This window comes from Diabrotica virgifera, chromosome 3 (genome assembly GCF_917563875.1).
Source record: "Diabrotica virgifera virgifera chromosome 3, PGI_DIABVI_V3a".
NCBI lineage: Eukaryota > Metazoa > Arthropoda > Insecta > Coleoptera > Chrysomelidae > Diabrotica > Diabrotica virgifera.
Window position 1 is genome coordinate 120,231,272 of NC_065445.1, and position 17,621 is coordinate 120,248,892.

At 33.5% G+C, this 17,621-nt stretch overlaps 1 protein-coding gene across 2 annotated transcripts in view; it reads right to left on the reverse strand.

Moving 5' to 3' along the window:
* LOC126881275 (extracellular sulfatase SULF-1 homolog) overlaps window positions 1-4,440 on the reverse strand; it is a 505,200-nt gene extending 500,760 nt beyond the window's left edge. For both annotated transcript variants that reach the window (XM_050645464.1, XM_050645461.1), the window contains exon 1: window positions 4,256-4,440. The gene's annotated coding sequence lies outside the window, so the exon portion shown is untranslated. The remainder of the gene's footprint in view (window positions 1-4,255) is intronic.
* Between the last annotated feature and the right edge of the window lie 13,181 nt (window positions 4,441-17,621).

Sequence of the window (17,621 nt, forward strand, 5' to 3'; positions counted from 1 at the left end):
TAAAAAAATAGTTATTTATGTACCAAGTCAGTAAAGTTACTCTTTATCGAACGAGTCTGATATTATGACCCAAGTGAGCGTAGCGAGCAAGGCGAATAACAGACGAGTTCGATAAAGAATCTTTACTGACGTGGTGCATACAAAATTGTATCGCATTTTATATTGGTTTTAACTCTTAGGTACTTATAATTTACAATTTAAGAACTTTTTAAATTTTAAACGTCATAATAATTTCATGACAGTGATGACAGATAACTTTTGCAAGATGGTTGCTTTCGATTTTTAATCGATAGTTATCAATATTGAATAATTACTAAATCGGTAAAGTTTTAATTTATTTTATATGAATATAATTGCAAAATACTAGATAATTTCACTTTTTAACATAAATTTAATTGATTATTTCATTCATAGGAGATTCTGACCAATAGAAAGTTACAGAAATCTAAATTAAATTGATAATTTTTGATAATTTCCCGTCGTCAAGTATATTACGTCAGATGCCCTTCGTTGCTACGAAAAAATACATTCAGTGGCATTAATGACAATTAATGTTTTAAAAATTATAAAAGTGATTACTTTCAACCGTAAAATATTTATAACAACTGTGTGTTTAATTGTACTAATTTGTACTTACATAAATAAACTACAATAAAATTTTGGTTTTGAACAGTTTTATTCATGAAATAATCGCAACAAATTGCACTCGATCTCTAAAATTAATAAAGAATTTTTGCACTCGTGACACTTTTGACATAATTTTTAATAAAACTGTCAAAGTGTCACTCGGGAAAAATTCAATAATTTTAGAGCTCTTGTGCAATTACTACTGATAATATCGCAAAATGTGTACAATATTTTTAAATAACTAAAGTAAATAAATTGTAAGTTACTCAAATAAATAATCGATTACTGACATCGACCACTTACATTCAATCTCGATTAATCGCGGCAGGTAAAGTAAAATTCTTCTTTCAGTACAATAAAGTATTACTTTACGGCCGCAAATGAGGGCAAATGAGCACAATAATGAATGACTTTAGTGATGGTTGACGATAAAGTAATTTATCTCGGAGGGCGTATATATGGACTCTGATTACAAGAGTCATAATAATGAACATCCTAAAATATAAACGAATTTTCTGATATTTTCAAATTTCATATCGAATCTTGTACACCTATTTGTTTATGATCTCCTCCCCATCCTTCTTTTTCCACCTCAGGTTTTCCCTTTTCAGAGGTCGCTGTTCCTTACTGTTCTTCTCCGCTCATTTCGGACCATCGAGTCTTTTTCATTTAAACCTTTCTCTCTCTTTCCCTCAACTTCTAATAGCTCTATCCTTCGTCCCAGGTAGTTCTCATTCCTCAATTCTAAGATGCTACCAAAGTATGCGCTCTACCTCTGCGATCTACCTGAAGAATTTGCACAAAATAATGAAATGCAATGCAAGAAAACTCCTGTAGAAATAAATATTTAGTCACAAGTAAGTATGCACTTAATAAACATTTGGTGCAAAATAAAAAATGTAGAATGAAAGATTTACAAAAAAAAACTATTTTTGTAAATCTGCTGATTTACAAAAAAACTAATTTTTGTAAATCTGCCAGGCCATTTTTGAAAAGAGGGGTTGATATTTGCGCATACTCCGGGGAAAAGATTGCGGTGTTATTTGCATAATAGTAAAGAAATTAAATTTGCAAGTTTATTGCATGTATTCCTAAATAGTAGTAGTATAAATATATACTATACACTATACACAACTAAATAGTACTTAGCAATAAACATTTCGCCTACAAAGGTGCCTTTCTCTGCTTAGGACTGTGCAAACTATTATTCATTTTCTTCTAGTTTTCTTCGATTTCTCGCGGATAATGAGGAAATTTCAAGTGATGCCCCAACCAAACGTATCTCGACAGAAAACTATCGAACTACAGATGTATAGATCAGAACTATACTATATGATAGGTCTTTCACAGCTTACATGATTTTCAAAGTCACTTTTTGCGTTTCCAAAGTAGGTATGTAGTTTGTGAGAAGTCTACAATTCTCATAACTTGTGAAATTTCTCCTTGGGTTTCAATTTTCAATAAGAACAAAAATGATTAGAAATATGGCATTTAAATTTTCTAAAATAGATCTCCATGTTTACACGCAATAAAAAATATTCTTTAGACATTACTAATGTCTCAACAATTCGTAGTAACCATACATCTTACTTTACCTTATGTGGAGATAGGGCAAAAAGTTACATAAAATCTACAATTCACTTCATTATGTAGCTATGTAAATACAAGTACTTATATAATCGTTTATACATTTTCTAGGCAATAAAACGATGTACGATGTTAAAGACGCAAAGACACATTCATAATTGACAATGAATATCCAATAAAGAGACTGGTTTTGATGTACGATGTACACTGTGGGCCGAAATAAAGGAGTACAATTTTTAGTTGAAAATAACTTTTTTGTTTTTGGGGCGATTTAATTTCTTTTCGCAGGGCTAATAGCCTAATATGTATATCCTCAACATGACTGCAAATTTGGAACAAACTGCATTCTTTCTTTGAGCTATTCGATGGTTTCAAATTGTTGTCAGTCATATAAATTTTGTTCGAAAATTCGACAAATTGAATGGTCAACCGGATTTAATTCTAGGCTGTTAGGTGGTCACATCTCTGGCTCAATATAGTCCGGGTAATTTTCACTCAAGAATATCCTTGTATTGTGGAAAGTGTGCGAAGGAGCACCATCGTGCTGGAAAGTGTAATCATAACATACTTCTTCAATTTCAGGTAATAAGTGCTGCAAGATTTGTTCTTGCTATGTTTCTGAATTAAGTTTTACCACGGCATCAACAAGAATCAGACAAGATTTTCCCAACATGGATACTGTAACATAGACCATTACACCTTTTGAGAAATGACTTTTTTTCAATTAAAAGATGCTCTAGAGAAATTTCTCTCTTAAATTGTATGTCAGTATGTCAGAATACACCCTATTATTTTGGGTATTTTTAGAAGGCCGTAAATAAAACATTTTTTCATCTGAATTTTCATCTGAATTTTTCTAAAGTCTTGACGAGAGAGGAATCTTCTTAGTAACAAATTACATTTTTTCAGTTGTTTTTCTGATACATGATACATTGGCAGTAAGTATTTGACAGTTAACTTTTTTAAATACTTTATGATTTTTTTTGCCATTTTTCTTGTTCCATTAAATTGGCCAGGTGGCAAATTTCCCAAAACAACCCATACTCTAGCAATAGTTCCTTCAGTTCTTGAGCTTCGCTTCCTTTCTCTTCCACTTTTATGATCAATAGACCTATGGGTTTCCCTTAGATCTCTTAAGAATTTTACTATCGTTCCAATATGCCAATTTTTCTCAGGAAATGCATTTACAATTTTTCTTGCACCATAATTATATTTTCACTGTAATATTTAATTATTATTCTGTCCTCTTTGCTTAAAAGTGCATTATGAACTGGTCAATTTACTTACGAGTATTTAACTATAATAATGTGAAACAAATTCCATGGCAACCTAAGCAGTCATGGCTCACTAAGTAAAATTGACATATATTTGAGCGTTTGAAAAATTCTTAAGACATTTAACAAAAATTACTGCTAATATGAGATTTCCTAATTTAAGTAAAAAATGATATTTTACAAATTCGGGATTTTTTTTGATGGCGAAGGCGTGTTCTAAACATTATTTAAATAAAAAAAATTATATTTTGCGAATGCGGTAATTTTGAAAAATTTTCTTATTACTGAAGTGTTCTGGATAGTTAACCTATCAAAAGAGCATATCAGTTCAATTTTAGCTAAGACAGTTTTCATTTGCAACGAGACCAAATGCACCGTTACATAAATTTTTTAGAAGTCCAAACCTGTACGTTATTTTTGCTTCCAAATTTGCAGTCATGTTGAGGACATGTTAGGTTATTAGCCCTGTAAAAAGAAATTAAATCGCCAAAAGAACAAAAAAGGTATTTTCAACTAAAAAATTTACTCCTTTATTTCGGCCCACAGTGTAAGTTAATAATTTTACTATGCACTTTAAAATCAACCTCGTACTAATTTTGCATCTGCTTGTGAATTATTTACAAACAGGTTATCCGTAAGATAATATATTTGGGTATGTTGATGTAATTATTTATAAATGTTTATAAAAATATAGAAATATCTAATTGGTACATTGCAGAATTTACAAAACATTGTCCACGTGCTTAACGAGCATTTTTATAACTTACCTTAAAAATAAAAAAAGGAGCCGGCTTTTGATTTCAAAGTTACTAAAAAAACTCAAAACAAAACAATCAAAACACCAGACACAAACAAAACATAATAATCACAAACGTCCGACTGGCGACAGAAGATCGCGAACTAGAGAACAAGCCGTGACAACAAATCGTCGCGAAGAGTCACAAGCAACTGCTGAGAATTTTTGTTTTTCGATCCAGACGTTCGCCGAGAAGCCGCGAGATTCGGATACGGGCGAGAGTCGTTTTGTTCGGCTCGAGTTGTAACTCTCAAGATTGAGAACCAGAGCTAGTCCAGGCTGTATCGTCTCCCCCGTTATGTAAATTATTCAGATTTGATTTTTTTGCACAAACAGCACAAACTTACTCAAAAAGAGGTCCATAAATAATCAAAAATAGAAGCAAAATTTAAAATAAAAAATTTTAAAAAATTAAAAAAAAAACTTAAAGAATACCTACGGATTAGTACAATCTTCCTCGAGGCACTTACGAGTGGAAAGTTATGTTGCAAATTTTTTCATCAAGTTATCACGGAACAGGATAAAATGTTACGATTTTTTCTAACGCACTGTGGTTCCAAATGCCGAAAATGTAGTCAGAAATCTTTACAAGCATATATATTGTTCATATATATGGACCGTTCACTCTTGTTAGAGTATAGGTCGCTCAAATACTATGAGCTCTTTTAATCCATTTCACGCGGTGGATTAGTCCGCAGTGTCCTTTAGGTCATCGTTCATAGGTTGTGATGTTTTTTTGCCTTCTCTACTATCTTCTTCCACTCACTCCGGTCCTGAATCTTTTCTCTCCAGTTCGCAATTTCCATCTTTGATATATCGTCTAGCAGTTGATCTTCCCATCTTATTTTTGGTCTTCCTCTTGGTCTATTTGTTACTGGTCTCCAGTTCACTATCTTCCTGATCAGTTCTTCTACCCCTCTTCTTTGTGTGTGTCCAAACCATCTGAGTCTTTGTGCTTTAACGAATTTTACTATATCTTCTCCTTCAGTTATATTTATTATTTCATGGTTCATGAGCCTTATATATTCCCCTGTTTCTGTCATCACTGGGCCATGTATTCTTCTCAAAATTTTTCTCTCAATTATTCTTAACTTTTCTTCGTCTTTTTTCGTAAGGCACATTACTTCTGCTCCATAGGTTATCACTGGTCTAATTGCTGCTGTATATATTTTTGATTTTGTTTTTTTGCTCAGGTTTTTGTCCTTGAGTAGTCGGTGGTATTTCCAATATACTCTATTACCTGCTTTAATTCTTTCGTTGATCTCTATACTCCTTCCGTTTTTGCCGTCCACCATCACCCCCAGGTATTTGAAGCAATCTACTCTCTGGAATGTATTTTCACCTATCTTTATTTCTATTATTCTGTTTACATTGTCTCTTGTGCTTATAAGGTATTGTAACGATCCGAAATAAGTATACCTTTAATTTAATAATATTTATTTCTCTTTTAATTCACACCGATTACTTGCATGACGTAATCATAATAATAAGTGGTCACCGCGAGAAAACTTTTTAAATTCAATTTTCAAACGCAACAAATTCCATAACGAAAGTCATTTTTCTGATAATCCACCGACTAACTGTCACTGTCTAATAAATCATTTTAAAATTTACTTGTGCATACAATCTGGTTTCACACAATAATTTTGGTAAGTGTTCATTAAATATTTCCTTTCCTTTCGGTTTAATAATGGCTGTCCATCGATAAAAGAAAACGTTTGTCTTACGGTATAAATTGTTACAGGTTTTGGAATGTGAAAAAGTCACAAAAAGTCCTGACTTTTTGGCCAGATTTTGCGAGGTAGCGTATATTGTTAGGACGCTCTCGTTTTGATATGCCGTTAATTTGAGACCAATTCAATTTAAGACCGTCTAGTTTGAGGCCTGTACGAATAAAGTCAACCATATTTTGATTGTTTTACAATTGTTTATCCTGTTGCTGAATTTCCACTACATACCCATTTGGAAAACTAAAGTAATAAATTTTATTAATATTTCTCATCGATTCGGAATGTGACGACAGAATCCAGCTTATTTCCTGTTTTTTTTTGAAAATTGAATATTTAGTTTCTAAAGAATTTTGTTAGAATACTCTGCTACATAATATTATATTATTTCTTATTTGTGAAGACTAAGAAAGCTTTCCGGCGTCCAAAAATAAGTTAATTACATAGTAAATAATAATAATATCTTCTTTTTCGTTTTGATAAAATTATAATTTTTTTTGTTATTTAATTGAACGATAAATATACCATACTCTAACGTTATTACCGTTGTTCACTATTCCTAGTTTTTTTATACTTAATTCTATTCCAGATGATGAGGTGTATCTAGATGATATAGTAAAGGTAGTTAACCTCCTAATAAATATTTCATATATTTTTTTTTGTGTAATCTGACTATGTATACCATGTTTGTTTTGTGTGGTTTCCATGTTTCTCCTAGGTTAGCTGAAAGATATGGTGGCGCCCGCTGAAGATTGGAAAATAAGACCTGACACCGATCGTTGTACTAAAATATTTTTTTTTTATTTGATTTTCATAATTTGATCTGATAAACAGCATCACATCTCTAATAACATCCATAAGAATCCATCCCTATAATCTCTAGAGACTAGAGCTACCGTGGTATTTATATGTGTTAGCTTCCTCCAGTGTGTTTCTCATTTTTTTTATCATTTTATTTGAGTGAAATCTCACCATTCTATGAATCGACACTATAGTGTTGCTACACATAATTTGACGCTCGAACGTGGGACTTATTCTGTAGAGGTTTGTGATAGTGTTTTTTTTAAGTATAAGAACAGGCATACATAGAAATAAAAAAGGAACTAAATTATTTTTCTTTCACCTTTTATTTTTTTTTCGATAACATAACACCTTAGTAAGTACCAGGAACAGCAACAAAGAACAATCTATTCAAATTTAGAAAAAATAGATATCTTGTTAATGATAAAAATTTTGGTTGCATTGTTTATGTAAACTGAATGATAGGAATAAATAATTCCAGTTTTTTCCGATTGTTAGTGTTTGTTTGAATCTGTCAACAGAATACCTCCAAGGGTAAACTGTGGATTGTGTCCTAATGATTGAGTGATTTTGCCTTTTTAGTGTATGTTTTTTTTTTTTCTGGACAACAGTGTCGTGTCTGGTCGCATATCAAATATTTTGTTTTTGGCAGGTAATAACGAAGTCGTCGTGTGTTTGTAGTTGACTCAAGTCTTTTGTCTTTCGGAAAGTTCTGAAAGTTCTTTTTGTGTGAATTTCCAGTTTAGAAAGAAAATTTCAAACATACCAAGGAGATTACGAAAATATTTATCTTGTGTCTTTGAGTCAAGTTACTACAAATTTATTTCCCCAAATGTGACTTAGTTTTTTTTTTGTTTGCTGAAGTGCACACTATCGTTTTTTCGACGACTTAAATATATTGATTTGGTTAAGAAAATTTTTTTCTTTTCTATTGAGATTTTGTTAATTCTTTTAACGATAATATGGAGTCCTCTATTGTACCATATTTAAAAGTTGATGAGTTAGATTATGAACTTTTTATACGGGGAGTTAAAACTACAAGGAGTGTTAGTGACAAAAAGACTATTCTTCGTAAACTTGTGTTAAAGAATTCTCCAATAGACATTGAAATCAATGTTCTTCACTTTGACGATGAAAAGACAAGCATTGATAACACTTTAGCTGATATTACCAACCTTGTTGATGAATTTGAAGGTGATGATAATGATTCTGTCTACCGTAGAGCTAAGGCTAGGTTGACCCATCTCGCTTATAGAATTGCTCGTCTTCCTAGTGTTTCAGCTGATGAAGTAGAATACAAAAATGAAGCTACTGCAAATTGCTTATTATATGAAGGTCAACTTGATGATAAGATTGTCTCTAGTCAACCATCCACTACCTTAGGTACTCCGATTAATCAGAACAATGTCGTTATCCCAACTCCAGTTGTACAAGTTTCTCATCCGATCAATCTTGCTGATTGGAACATCAAATTCAATGGTGATCCAAAAAGTGTATTCTCTTTCCTTGAAAAAGTTAAAGACATCTCAGAATCTAGGAATGTTTCACAAGAACTACTTTTTCGTTCAGCTGTAGAATTATTTTCTGGCAGTGCTGCTACATGGTTTAGAAGCGTTCGTCATACCATCACGAATTGGCTCGACCTTACTGTTTTATTAAAAACTACATTTCTACCGCATGACTATGACGAGGAATTATGGAGTCAGATCAAAACTAGGAAACAAAAGAGGAATGAATCTTTTGCTTTGTATCAAGCTCAAATTCTGTCCTTGTCAAAACGTCTGACTACCCTTCCTATTGAAAAAACTCTAGTTAAATATATGAGACAGAATATTCTTCCAGAGTATATTCCCTTAATTGCTTTAACCGATACTAACACCATCGAGGAACTTTCAATAGTTATCAGAAAATTAGAAAATAACGCTCAGATTTCAAATGTTAAGAAAGAATCATCTTCTAATGTTGCTTTGGTTAGTCACCAACGTCAGACTAAACATTCTAATTTTAGGAATAAAAAATCTTCTCAAAACCATGCTGAATCGAATCAGTCTTCTGAAAACCTTTCAAGTGGAAGTCCCAAAAATGTTATATGTTTTAATTGTCAAAAACCGGGGCACTTTTCCAGTGAGTGTAGACGAAAACATCAGCGTTACTGTTATCGCTGTGGTAAAAAAGATGTCACCATTCCAACATGCCCCAATAATTGTTCAAAAAACTAAAGAATGACACTACTGTGTTCGGTAGGTGTGTCTTTCGTAGGAGTAAAGAATCCGAACGAAAATGTCTTTCTATTTCGACTAACAAAAATTTCGATTCAAATGAGTGGTCCAAATGGCTCAATAACGTTAAAATTTTTTTAAACCAACCAAAACCACAAATAACTCCAGTTATATATTCCAAACCGTGTGACAACCGACCATATCTAAAGGTACAAATATTTTTTCAGACTTTTACTCTTCTGTTAGATACAGGATGTACTACCACTGTCGTAGGATCCCAGGGAATTGAATTTCTTCTAAAACATGACGTTCAGATTGCAATACCCAATCATAAGAGTGTATCGCTTGCCGATGGTTCTAGTCAAAAGGTAACTGGAATTGTAGATTTGCCGATAGTTGCTAATGGCGTATGTCACGTCATAAACTGTCTTATTGTTCCATCCTTACCTCTTACATTTATTCTTGGTAGCAATTTTATTTCGAAATTCTCTCTTTCGTTGAATTTTACTCAAAACACTTGGAATGTAAAAAATCGAGTATGTTTAACATCATGTGATGAATCAGAAATCAATGAGTCTTTTGATTATTTGAGTTCTATTGAATCGTTAGATCCAGAATCGAAAAATCGTGCAGAAAAAGCTATACAAAGTTTCCAAGAAGTAGACAATAAAAATGGGATAGGTTTAACTAATAAGATCAAGCTCACTATTGACACTGGTGATGCCAAACCATTTCGGAAACGTCCTTTCCCAATGTCCCCATATATGGCCAAAATTCTAAATGATGAATTGGACGAAATGTTAAAACTTAACGTCATAGAACCTTCTAATAGTCCATGGTGTTCCCCTGTGTTACTGGTCAAGAAGAAGACAGGCGAGTATAGATTTTGCTTTGATGGCAGAAATTTGAACGAGGTCACTCGTCATGACACTTATCCTTTGCCAAACATCGATCGTATTTTGTCTCTTTTAAGAAATGCTAGATATATCAGTTCCATCGATCTTAAAAAAGCTTTCTGGCAAATTCCCCTTGATAATGCTTCACGTGAAAAAACCGCTTTCGCTGTAGTAGGTCGTGGACTTTTCCAATTTACAGTCATGCCTTTTGGCTTATGCAATTCTGCACAGACACAACAAAGACTAGTCGATCAAATTTTTGGTCCCGAATTCGAACCATATATCTTTACTTACATCGACGATATAATAGTTTGTTCAGCTACAGCCGAAGAGCATATAGCCCTCCTTCAAAAAGTGAAAGATAAACTCAAAGAAGCAAATCTTACCATCAATGTGGAAAAATGTGAATTTTTTAAAACATCTCTTAAATATTTAGGTTACATCGTTGGCAATAATTCATTGAGATCTGATCCTGATAAGATAACTGCTATGGTCAATTATCCTCGTCCGACTAACACCACGGAAATAAAACGTTTCATTGGCTTGTGTTCTTGGTACCGACGTTTTATCAAAGATTTTTCGACACTTGTCTCTCCCATTAATGACTTACTTAAAGGTAAGAAGAAAAAGGAACTTATATCTTGGAATCCCGAAGCTGAAAAAGCCTTTCTCTCTGTTAAAGAAGCTTTAATATCTTCTCCTGTTTTGGTACAACCTGATTTCTCCTGTCCGTTTACTGTTCAATGTGATGCTAGCAATACTGGTCTTGGTGCTGTTTTAACCCAAGAAATTGATGGCGGAGAAAAGGTAATCGCTTATGCAAGTCGTTCTTTAACTAAGCAGGAACGTAACTTTTCCACGACTGAGAAAGAGTGCTTAGCCGTGTTGTTTTCGGTTGAAAAATTTCGTCCTTATATTGATGGAGTCGAGTTTACTATCATAACTGATCATTACTCTCTTTTGTGGCTAACGAATCTTAAGAATCCGACTGGACGTTTATCTCGTTGGGCGATGCGTTTAAAACAGTTTGGTTTTAGAATTATACATCGAAAAGGAACTTCCCACAATGTACCGGATGCACTTAGCAGAACTCATGAACATTCTGAAATTTCCTATCTTGAGGTAGATACCGATCGTATCGATCCCTGGTTCGATAATCTGCGTTCTAAGATCCTTAATCATCCAGATGAATTTCCCCAATGGAAAGTCGAAAACGATCTTGTCTATAAATTCATACCGTCTTGTTTACCGTTTAATTCGAATATGTTTGAGTGGAAAATATTAGTGCCCAAACCTCAACGTCGTGATGTCATCAATTCATGCCATGAACCACCAACATGTGCACACCTCGGTGCTTACAAAACTCTTGCACGTATCCGAGAACGTTATTATTGGCCGAAGATGCGCCAAGACGTTGTAAAGTATGTTAGATCTTGTAAGACTTGTGGAGCTCAAAAAGCCCCTAATACTGCTAAAATTGGAAAAATGGGTCGTCAAAAACAAGCCGATTTTCCTTGGCAAATCATTGCTGTAGATTTAATAGGTCCTTTGACTCGTAGTAAAAGTGGCCACTCCTGGTTACTTGTAGTAGCTGATTGGTTTTCTAAATTTACTCTATTACATCCTTTGAGGAAAGCTACTGCTTCGAATATTTGCAATTTTCTTGAAAATCAAGTTTTTCTCATGTTTGGAGTTCCTCAGCATCTTCTTTGTGATAATGCCCCTAATCTTAATTGTAAGATCATGAAAGATCTGTGTGATCGTTACAACGTTCAAAAAATATGGTTTTCCGCAGTCTATTCCCCTCAGGTTAATTTTGTCGAGAGAAGCAACCGTGTCATCGGAACTGCTATTCGTTGTTACGTAGAAAATCACTGTGACTGGGATAAAGAAATCCATAAGATTCGTCAGGCAATAAACACCGCCAAGCATGAAGTGACTCAATTCACTCCAGCTTTTTTAAATTTTGCTCGGCATGTACCTATCTCCGGAAATTATTACGGTCGAATACCAAATGATCTTGTTGATTTGGAAATTGTCCCAGGTGACCGTAAATCATATGCCTCTGAAGTTAAAGGTTTGTCTGAAGTTTTCTCTTTTGTACGCAAGAATATCACCAAAGCTTATGAGCGCAATGCCAAGACGTACAACCTGCGCAAGCGTGATGTCCAATTTAGTGTTGGAGATAAAGTATGGAGAAAGAATATGGCTCTCTCCAGTGCACCAAAAAAATATATGGCAAAACTTGCGCCTAAATATGTGTTATGTACAATTGTGAAGAAATTTTCTCCTCTAATATATGGTTTGAAAAATCCTGATGGATCTAATGCTGGCAAATGGCACATAAAGGATTTGAAAACATATTATCCTGATAATGATTCAGACGACGAACCGAACTCGTCAGATACAGAATAAAAGAAAGTTTTTCTTTATTTAATACTGTATCGAGTGTATGTATAAACTTCTCCTGTTTAAATTACTTATGGCCAGTATGTCCTTTGTGACCATTTTTGTTTTGTAACGATTTTGTTTTTCTTTTGCCAAATAAATCCAGACATCCATGATCTGTCTTATCTGGTAATTGCGAGAGAAAAATTTTATAATTGTGTTGTTTTTGCTTTGAGTTCGGCAACCATACATAAAGCTGTCAGATGTGTATACTATACGCATGCTGGTCGTTTTTGGTTTATGCCTCTACTGTGTATCACAATGTTAATGATATGTAGGTTATATATCATATATCTGTTGTGCAGTTTGTTTTAATCTTGGTGTGTATTGTTAACACACTACCTTTTAGTTCTGGTTGATGATGGATGTTAGTGTCGATTTCATGAATATTGGTAAATGGTAAATTTTTGGCCGACATAACGTTTTTTAGATAATACATCTAAATAGTCAACATGTGTGTTTTGTGATTTCTCTTTCCCTATATAGAGAGATTTGATATACTCATGGGGTCACAAAAACAAAATGATGTATTAGTACATAATGTAGTTAATAGTAAATATAGTAGTAGTAGTAAATATAGTATTTTTTTTTATTTTTTTATGGGAATCGTTTATATCCTGAATTGTAGTAAACAGTACCTACTGTTCTGATATGTATTCTATCATATGAGTACTAGTTCGAATATTGTAGTTGTATTTTACCCTATAGACTAGGAATTTTGACTCCTTGCATTCAATATTTTTCTCATTCTTTCTCATTTTGTTACTAGCGTTCAACGGATGTCTTGGATAGCCAGGCACAGAGAAGGGCTAGGAAAAATGTTAGCAGATTTCCGCCAGCTACTTGTCGGAATAATAAGTTTTTCAGATATACCGTACCAATAATAATTTTTGAGTATCCTGATTAACTTTAAGTTATGTAACCTAGGATTTTAGACCCTCACCGATTTTGAGCTTACCGAATTTGACCCTCACCAAAAATGTCCCTATTACAGGCGTTTGATACGCGTTAGTTATCACCAGTCCTAAGGAAACAATAACTATTACCATCTATCTCATATGCAAGTATGTCATCCCGTATTTCTAATGTCTAACTTTTCTCCAGTATAACCCAATTCTTTTGTTTTCGAAAAACTAGTAACGTACCTCTATGTCTGAATTTCATGGTTTGTTTCTTTTATGGCCATGTTCCTACTTTTTGTTTTTTTTTTAGTTTACTCATATAACATTTACGCTGTGAGTGAACGTAGAAATGTGAAAATATGTGATTAAGTCCGCTTATAGACGTGAGGATAAATACGTATACCTCAAGTCGAGAGATATAATGAAAATCTCTATATGTCAAGCCACAAAGGCTACAATTCTCCTTCCATTTTAGTGTAATAGTATGGTCGTTTGAATAAATTTTATCTAAATTTTCTTTGGATGTATGAATTTGTCTTGGTCGTTTCGTTACGTGTGTTTCCACACCCATAGTCCGATCCAAATCGCGCTAGCGAGCTTTAGTTCGTGAAGGAGGTTGTGTAACGATCCGAAATAAGTATACCTTTAATTTAATAATATTTATTTCTCTTTTAATTCACACCGATTACTTGCATGACGTAATCATAATAATAAGTGGTCACCGCGAGAAAACTTTTTAAATTCAATTTTCAAACGCAACAAATTCCATAACGAAAGTCATTTTTCTGATAATCCACCGACTAACTGTCACTGTCTAATAAATCATTTTAAAATTTACTTGTGCATACAATCTGGTTTCACACAATAATTTTGGTAAGTGTTCATTAAATATTTCCTTTCCTTTCGGTTTAATAATGGCTGTCCATCGATAAAAGAAAACGTTTGTCTTACGGTATAAATTGTTACAGGTTTTGGAATGTGAAAAAGTCACAAAAAGTCCTGACTTTTTGGCCAGATTTTGCGAGGTAGCGTATATTGTTAGGACGCTCTCGTTTTGATATGCCGTTAATTTGAGACCAATTCAATTTAAGACCGTCTAGTTTGAGGCCTGTACGAATAAAGTCAACCATATTTTGATTGTTTTACAATTGTTTATCCTGTTGCTGAATTTCCACTACATACCCATTTGGAAAACTAAAGTAATAAATTTTATTAATATTTCTCATCGATTCGGAATGTGACGACAGAATCCAGCTTATTTCCTGTTTTTTTTTGAAAATTGAATATTTAGTTTCTAAAGAATTTTGTTAGAATACTCTGCTACATAATATTATATTATTTCTTATTTGTGAAGACTAAGAAAGCTTTCCGGCGTCCAAAAATAAGTTAATTACATAGTAAATAATAATAATATCTTCTTTTTCGTTTTGATAAAATTATAATTTTTTTTGTTATTTAATTGAACGATAAATATACCATACTCTAACGTTATTACCGTTGTTCACTATTCCTAGTTTTTTTATACTTAATTCTATTCCAGATGATGAGGTGTATCTAGATGATATAGTAAAGGTAGTTAACCTCCTAATAAATATTTCATATATTTTTTTTTTGTGTAATCTGACTATGTATACCATGTTTGTTTTGTGTGGTTTCCATGTTTCTCCTAGGTTAGCTGAAAGATATGGTGGCGCCCGCTGAAGATTGGAAAATAAGACCTGACACCGATCGTTGTACTAAAATATTTTTTTTTTATTTGATTTTCATAATTTGATCTGATAAACAGCATCACATCTCTAATAACATCCATAAGAATCCATCCCTATAATCTCTAGAGACTAGAGCTACCGTGGTATTTATATGTGTTAGCTTCCTCCAGTGTGTTTCTCATTTTTTTTATCATTTTATTTGAGTGAAATCTCACCATTCTATGAATCGACACTATAGTGTTGCTACAGTATTTTGTTTTATTCTGATTGATTATTAATCCTCTCGTCTTTGTTTCTCTTACAAGGGTTAAAAGTGCCTCTTTTAGTCTTTTTTTATCTCGTGCTATCAGTCCTAGGTCATCCTCATATCCTATGATCTGTGTTGAGCTTTGAATAATTGTCTTTTTCAGGCCTGTGTCCCTAATTACTCCTTCTAGAGCGATATTGAATAGTGTCGTTGACAGACTGTCTCCTTGTCTTACCCCAAGTTCTATTTTGATGTCGTTTGTATCTCCCTCATTTGTTTTAACTTTTGCTGTTGAGTCTTTCATTGTCATTCTAGTTAGTCTTATTAATTTTGCCATTATCTCCATTTTTTTCATTTCTTTTAGTAATTGTTGTCTGTATATGCTGTCGAAGGCCTGTTGGAAATCGATGAATAGTATGTGTAATTCTACGTCATGTTCATAGCTTTTTTCAATTGTTTGTGTTAGGACGTGTATTGCATCTATTTTTGATCTTCCTTTTCTAAAGTCCTGTTGGTATGGTCCTATAATTTTTTCTGTGTATTGATTTAGTCGGTTTCTTATAATTGTGGTAAATATCTTATACGTTGTATTTAGTAGCATAATTGCTCTGTAGTTGCAGCACTTAGTTGGATCTCCTTTCTTAAAGATTGGTGTGATATGCCCATTTTTCCATTCTATGGGCATGCTTTCGTCCTTCCAAATTGTAACCATTAACTTGTGCATTCGCTTCGTGAGCTCCTCTCCTCCGTTGATGATCAGTTCGTTGTTGATTTCATCTGGCCCTGGCATTTTGTTTACTTTTAGTTGTTTTAGTACCTCCATGAATTCCTGATAAGTAGGTGCACCTTCCTTTTCATCTCTGTTATCTCTTATATCCTCATCCTCTGAATCTGCCTTGTTGTTGTTTTTGTATAGGTTCGTGAAATGTTTTTCCCAATCTTGTTTGTTTATTTTTGTGACAGTTTTTTTGGTGTTGTATTGTTGTTTTATGTATTCGAACAATTTCTTGTTGTCTTTATTATTCGATTCTAATTCTTGCATTTGTTCAATGATCCATGTGTTCTTCTTTCTTCTATAGAGTTTCAATGCTTCTTGTTTTTCTTTTCTATATTGGTCCAATTGTTCCTGTTCGGCACTCTGTAGCCATTTGTTTCTTGCGAGGTGCTTCAATTGACTTTTTTGGTGACATTCGTCATCAAACCATTCTTTCGATGCTTTGTTTTTTTGGAATCCTATTATTTGTCTGCTGTTTCTATTATGCTGTTCTTAATGTTTTTCCATTCCTCTTCTATTTCTATGTTCTCGTACCTGCCCAGTTTCTGTTCCAGTTGTTCTGTATATTGTTGCTTTTTTTCTTGCGTTTTCAGTTTGGCTATATTCCATTTCCTCCTTTTTCTTTCCTTATGATTATTTGCTTTGATTATTTTCATCTTAAGTTTTGCTATCAACAATATGTGATCAGTGTCCGCATTTGCCCCTCTATATGACCTTACGTCTTGTACTATTTGTGTCCACTTTTTCGAAATTAGAATATGATCTATTTGGTTTCCATCCATTCTTCCTGGTATCATCCATGTTATTTTGTGTTCTTTTTTGTTTATGCCTAGTACTAACTATATATGTGTTTGTTGCTGCTGCTAGGTTGCAGATTTTTCCTCCATTGTCGTTCGTAGTGTCATGAATGGTTTCTTTGTCCGCTACATTACTATTATAGTCCTCCTTTCCGATCTTTGCATTGAAGTCACCCAATATTATTAATATATCATTCCTCGGAATATTTTCACAGGTTTCTTCCAGGATGTCGTAGAATTCTGCTTTATCTTCTTGGCTTGCTTCTTCCGTGGGTGCGTAGCAATTGACTATCGAGATGTTGGCTTGTTTATTTTCTATTCTTATGTAAGATATCCTTCCATTAACTGCTTTGAATTGTATCACTTTTTCCCTAATTTTTTTGTTCACCATAAATGCCGTACCATTGGTTCCCTGTTTGTTTTCTCCCGCATAGTATATGCTAAAGTTTTTCTTCTCAATTTTTCCTTCTTTCTTCCATCGTATTTCTTGTAGGGCTAGGATTTCTAGTTCGTATTTTTTCATTTCAAGGGCTATTTCTTGCATCTTACCTACTGCTAGCATGGTTCTAATATTCCAAGATCCCATTATAATGGGTTTCGTTCTTTTCTTCTTATTGAGATTCTTTCTTTCTTTTGTGTGCGTTATTTTGTTTTCGTTAACCGTTTGCATTGCCGAGTCTGTTTCCAGTGGTACTATCTTTTGATTTTCATCAGCTAGTTTTTTGGAAATGTTTCTACTTTACCGTCTTTTCTCCATCTCCATTTTTCATTACCATCCACGGTTAATCCATTGTAGTCCCTTTTAACATTTCTCCC